Below are 6,000 nucleotides of genomic sequence, written 5' to 3'. Positions count from 1 at the left end.
TTTTATGTCAATATTATAGAAGTTGGCAATTACGTATTATGTGAACATTTCTTATCCTCGTGCTTTGTGTTATGAAGTGGTAATTTCAGTTAAGTATTTTACTATTGTTTTCCAAGGTCCGTTGTTGTAAATAACATAATGTGAACGAAAATCGTGCAACATGCATTAACGGAAGCACATGCTTAAAACATCATGGAAAAACATAGTGTAAATAAAAAAAGTTTACTGTCAAAGTCCCTTGTACAAGAGTGCCAGCGTAACTATGTATTTATAATTACAAATGTACTTAAACTTAGCAAATAAAACAAACAAACGACATAAATGCACGTTAAGGACCTTTTTTTTATGCAGGACTACGTAGGGACCGTAGAAGGTGAATTTATGTCTTGTTAGATACTCGCACGCACTACAATGAAGAAAACAAACATTCGTTAGAAAATGTTAATGCAGTTTTTGTGTATGTTGGAAAATGTTAAAAAGTGAAAGGGACATCGCGACATACCTTTGCTAGTAGACCTACCATCGCATAGCCATGACAGATAGGAAATTGTTATAACCTACGTGCATGGAAAACTTATGAACAAAAAATCAAAGAGAAAGAGTGAATTTTTTTTTTGCCTCAGAGGAAAGAAGTTCGTTCACTATTAGGAAACTAAACTTCATACGGAATGTCATCAAATGCGGTGATATGAAAGGCATGACACACACAGAAATGAGTAATGCATTTCATAAGAAAAAATATCACACATATGCAACATATGGAAAATCACACTTTATAAACTGCCCTAAACCAAAATAGCGATGCAATATAAAATTGACTCAACAACAAGGTGATACCTAAACAGATCCAACGACATAAAAAGATAGGCCCTAGTCCCAAACACCTAAACAACAACAAAAAAGAAAAGCGTACAATGAAGATCATAAGCAAAACATATCAAACGACATAAAGAAAATTTGTAAACCACACCAAAACAACATAATAAAGAAAGAAAAAACATAAACATCCATCACCAAACTGTAAATCCGTAGACATATGGGAAAACAAAAAGCAAACCATAAAATTGGGAAAGTAAAACATAACATAGAACTCATAAAATTGTACAAAATCAAACAGCTATGCACACTACAACAAAAACCCATCAAAATGGACTACGAAATCAGATCCAAGGATAGAAAAAATTCAAATTAAATTCTCTACTCTAATGACATACAAAAATCTAACAAGAAAATAGAAACGCATGGTTATTCACATAGGAAACAATTTTTTCCACAATATTATAAGGAAAATAAAATCGATTTGAACATGAATATGCAAGCAAAACAGAAAAGTAACAACAAGAAAGGAATATGATCGGAAGCGTTCATCATCATCGACATGTAGAAAAAGGGTCGGAACGTATACCTCTACTTTACCATTCTCGAGTCAACCAAGTAAACGACCGTGTAGTATCAAGAACTCATCGAACGATCGAAATCAGAGTGTCAATGGCTAATTCGAGCGGCAAGGCATTACACAAACAAAAATCCTTTCAGATCCGAGCAGCAAATTGAAGAAAAAAGCCATGCTCGAATCAATTAAGTAAGAAAACGGAATAAAGCTGAAAAACAATCATGTGCGTCGAAAACCCATTTCAGATCTTGGTTAAATAGCGAAGAGGTAATGAAAATAGGTCGATATGGGTGTCGACCAACTCTAAAAAGAGTGGTGAATGAGTAGATCAGAACCTTACCGGTTCAAGTATGGAGAAGAAGGAGGAAAAGGAATAACGTTAATGCCGAAGAGGATGGATCGATTGAAGGGAAAGAAAAGGAAAACATGGGGGAAAGAGAAGGAATAAATGGGGGAAAGAAAAAGAATAAATGGGGGAAAAGGAGGAGAGAGAAGGAAAATGGAAGGAAATGAGGGGAAATTGGGAAGAACAAATTTAACCCATTGCCTCCCTTTTGTTTTTTACGAAATGGGGAAATGATTAATTTTTATATTTTCCCCTTTAATCTACAGGGCCTTTTAGGATTAATCTTCTTCAAATTGATTAATCTAGTCATCATTTCAGTATCATAATCTCTTTAATGTCATCTTGATGTTAGATTGACTTCTTAGGTGGTATGATGATTGCCATATAGGCTTTACTCCTTAAGTTCGAGATAGATGACTCAATAGAACGACTTACCTATCTCTTGATTATAAAGAAGAATGTATACTTTGTTAGGTTTTATGTCTTAAAACTCGTAGATAGTAAATGTAATTCATTGGTCGTTGTTACTCAAGTGTTATTATCTTAAATTTTAATAAGTGTTATTGATCATTTTATTAATTTTGTCGTAATAACTGTAAATCCAATAAACAACATCCTAAGTTGTCCTATGAATCTTGAACTGTATGTGAAGATATATAGGGATCAATGTTCAAGATTAAAGCTTAAAGGATCTATAGTATAAGGGTAAGATGTTTAATTATGTTTCCAACTCCACTCTCACTCTTGTCCCCCAAATGGTAGACATATTAGGTAGCCAATCTGGTCACCTTGATCACCTATACAAATCAAAGGAAAAAATCTCTCATGAACTGAAATTCATAATACACTTAGGATTAGCAAGCTTCTGCTTAATATTATGAAAACTATCCTCACAAGGTTTGTTCCAAACAAATGGAGTCCCCTTCCTGATATACGAGAAAAGTCTTCCACAAACCATCGGTAATAACCTGCTAAATCCAGAAAGCTACGAATCCCACTGACTGTGAAAAGTCGAGGCCGAGTGGTAACAACTTTAATCTTTGTTGGGTCTATAGAAACACCATCTTTAGACACCACATGGCCTAGAAAAGACACTTGCTTTAGTCAAAACTCACATTTCAAAAACTTTGCATACAATTTGTTGGCTCGAAGAGTCTTTAAAACTATGCATATTTCTTCATGCTCTGTCTTTGCCTTAGAATAAACAAAAATGTCATCAATAAATACAATCACAAAAGTGTCTAAAAAAATCCTTAAACACTTTAATCATCAAATCCATAAACACTATTGGAGCATTTGTTAACCCAAAAGACATCATAATAAACTCATAATGCCCATATCTCAAATGGAAAGTTGTCTTCGAAATATCACTGTCCTTAATCTTCAACTGATGATATTCTGATCAAGGATCAATCTTAGAGAATACTGTAGCTCTCTGCAACTGGTTAAATAAGTCATCAATCCTAGGTAAAGGATATTTGTTCTTAACAATCACCTTATTCAACTCTCTGGAATCAGTACATAAGCACAAACAAAACTAGTGCACCCCAAGGTGACACATTCCGTCAAATGATGCCTTTGTCAAGAAATTCCTACAACTGCACTTTCAACTCTTTCAACTTTGTCGGGGGCCATTTTGTATAAAGCTCTAGATATAGGAACAATACATAGCTCTAGTTTAATCGTAAAATCAATCTCCCTATGAGGAGGTAAACGTGGAAGTTTCTTTGGAAAAATATTTGGATAATCCCTCACCACAGATTCTGATGTAAAGCAAACCTCAGCTTCCCTAGTATCCACCACACTGGTTAAGATATTCCAAGCACCGTGGTTGAGTAGCTTACTGGCTTTTATTGCTGAGACCACTTTGCACAACACCGTGATTCCTGCCTCTTTATACTTAAAATTGGTCTCTATATGAAGATTAAAGACTACCTCCTTGCGGGAATATTCTATGTTAGCATGATTAACAGCTAGTCAATCCATGCCTAGAATCACATCAAATCACACATATCTAGAACTAATAGAGTTACATCTAACACATAACTTGCCATCTCAATATGACATGCTTTTATCTGTTCCTTTGATAACATAAACTCTCTAAATAGAGTAGACATGGATTAAACATAAGCTAGGGGCTCCATTTCTAAACATGCATGTTTACAAATACTGAAGATATAAATGAATGAGATGAGCCAAAGTCAAATAAAACCAAAGATATAAACCTCTTTGATCTAGCAAGTTCAGTATCAACCAACTTAGGAGTGAACGAGACAGCATATCGAACAATTGGTCATACTCCTCTACTAATATATATCCTTGCTTCAAACCTAAGAACTCCTGACGCTTAGCATCCCTAAGATTAACATAGAAGAACTTAGTGTAAAAACTCTTCTTAAACTGATCCCAGATGATCAGATTCACATTACCACCAAGCATTCGTTCTACAGAAGGATCGTGTAAATAGTAAAACACCAATAACTCCTTTAGCCTTAAATAGTAAAACACTTCATGCATTATATTCTAGTTTAACTTAGGCAAGGCTATGCACATAAAACCATGTATTAATCATGAAAACATACCTGATGAGTGACGAAGGATTGTGTTACCCATAGGGCCAAAAAACATAGATTTACATCATAAGTCAGTCTATAGAACCTAAAATTTGGGCTCTGGTACCAACTATAACGACCCAACTCCTTATACTAAGCTAAGGTCATTACTTTAACCTAAGGACACTTTAATGTTTAACCCAAAACAAATAGTTTAACATAAATGGTTATGAAATCTATTTAAAAAATGAACATCAAAGAAAGTTTAATTCGGACCCTATTTCAACAAAAATAAAAGTACAAAAGTATTTGTGTTTTAAGTCATAACGAAACATTTAGTTGTTTTAAATATAAACCTCAATGCAATCATCAAAACTTAAAAAGAAAAAAAAATGTTAAACGAAAACATTTTCCCACATGACATTCACAAGTCCTTCTTGTCCCTCGTCAGTCAGCCTCTCATATTACTTTTGCCTAAAAAAGTTAAACATGGAAAGGGTGAGTATAAAAGTATACTCTATAAGAGACCCAATACTAGTCCTGTTAGGGATAAAAACTATAAACTTCCTATTAGAAGGTACCCTACACCATATCAGTCTTGATGTAACGACCCAACTTCTTATACTAAGTTGAGGTCATTACTTTAACCAATCTTTTCCTTAATTAATAACATGGGCTACGACAACATTTCGAAAATGCTATCGAAAATCAACGATAGTGTTTTTTTTATACTATCGTAACTGATATTTCTTGTAGTACTTTTAGATATAATGTGGGACTCGTATTGGAATAAAATGGTCAATTTTGGATAAATATGAAGTTAAGTAAGAGGGTTGAAGATGGTTGGTGGACAAAGTTAGTGCCTTAAAAGGGAATCCCGAGTCAGCTTTAAGTAATCTCAGGGTTGTGGAAAACTGAGATGAAGGATAAAAAGGTTTTAGAGAATGATCTTGGGTAGTCATATGGAATCCCGGGCAAGATAGAAGATAAAAGTGTTAGCTCGGGGTAATATCAGTACTTATTAAAATAGAGAAATATGGAGAGTTCTGAGCAATCTCGGGATCAAGTATGGTCGAGATTGGACGTAGAAAAGAAAATCTAAGGAGATCTCGGGCCATCTCGAGGATGTGTTCGGCCGAAATTAAAGGTTGGATTGAAGGATCTCGAGACTGTTTCGAGGCTGTATCGGCCAAGACTGGAGATAGGAAAGAGTTTAATTGGTGAACTCGAGGTGAGACTTATTTCGGTCGAGAGCATTATAATTTATTTGTTCGGTGGAGTTGGAATCCAGGTGTCATGATATGAAAATACTTAGAATTTAGGTAAGCAAGAGATGATGAGATATTAAAAGCTCATGGAATGACTAATCTATTTTGGGATTAGTTTAAATAAGATATAAAGATAGAAGGAAAGAGATGTTATTATGAGTTTTGGTTAAGCAAAAGTTAAGTGTTGTTTTACCAAGAAGCTTTTAGGCTAGAAGTTCCATTTTGAGTTGCAAGACATTCTGAGCAAAAGGTACACTTAAGTACTGTGAGTGATTTTCAAAGTGACTCAATGATTTTAAAGTTTTCTTTCGAATTTATGTACTGTTGTGCTAATGTTTAAACATGTTCAACTTTGTTAATGTTTATACGAAAGTTTAAATGATTTCTAAAGAAAGTTTCGCCAGGTGAGTTCTTATGTGATGTCTGTATTGTATGTTATGC

The 6,000-nt window shown here is 34.3% G+C and overlaps 1 long non-coding RNA gene across 1 annotated transcript; it reads right to left on the bottom strand.

The window, feature by feature from the left end:
• Nucleotides 1-249: 249 nt before the first annotated feature.
• LOC127148320 (uncharacterized) lies at nucleotides 250-1,812 on the bottom strand. The gene is made up of 3 exons (XR_007819198.1): nucleotides 1,406-1,812; nucleotides 503-557; nucleotides 250-406 (listed from the first exon to the last, which is right to left on the bottom strand). It is a non-coding gene; the product is annotated as an uncharacterized LOC127148320 (long non-coding RNA).
• Nucleotides 1,813-6,000: the final 4,188 nt, after the last annotated feature.

This window comes from Cucumis melo, chromosome 2 (assembly GCF_025177605.1).
Source record: "Cucumis melo cultivar AY chromosome 2, USDA_Cmelo_AY_1.0, whole genome shotgun sequence".
Classification (NCBI taxonomy): Eukaryota; Viridiplantae; Streptophyta; class Magnoliopsida; order Cucurbitales; family Cucurbitaceae; genus Cucumis; species Cucumis melo.
This window is presented reverse-complemented; position numbering and strand designations above follow the sequence as displayed.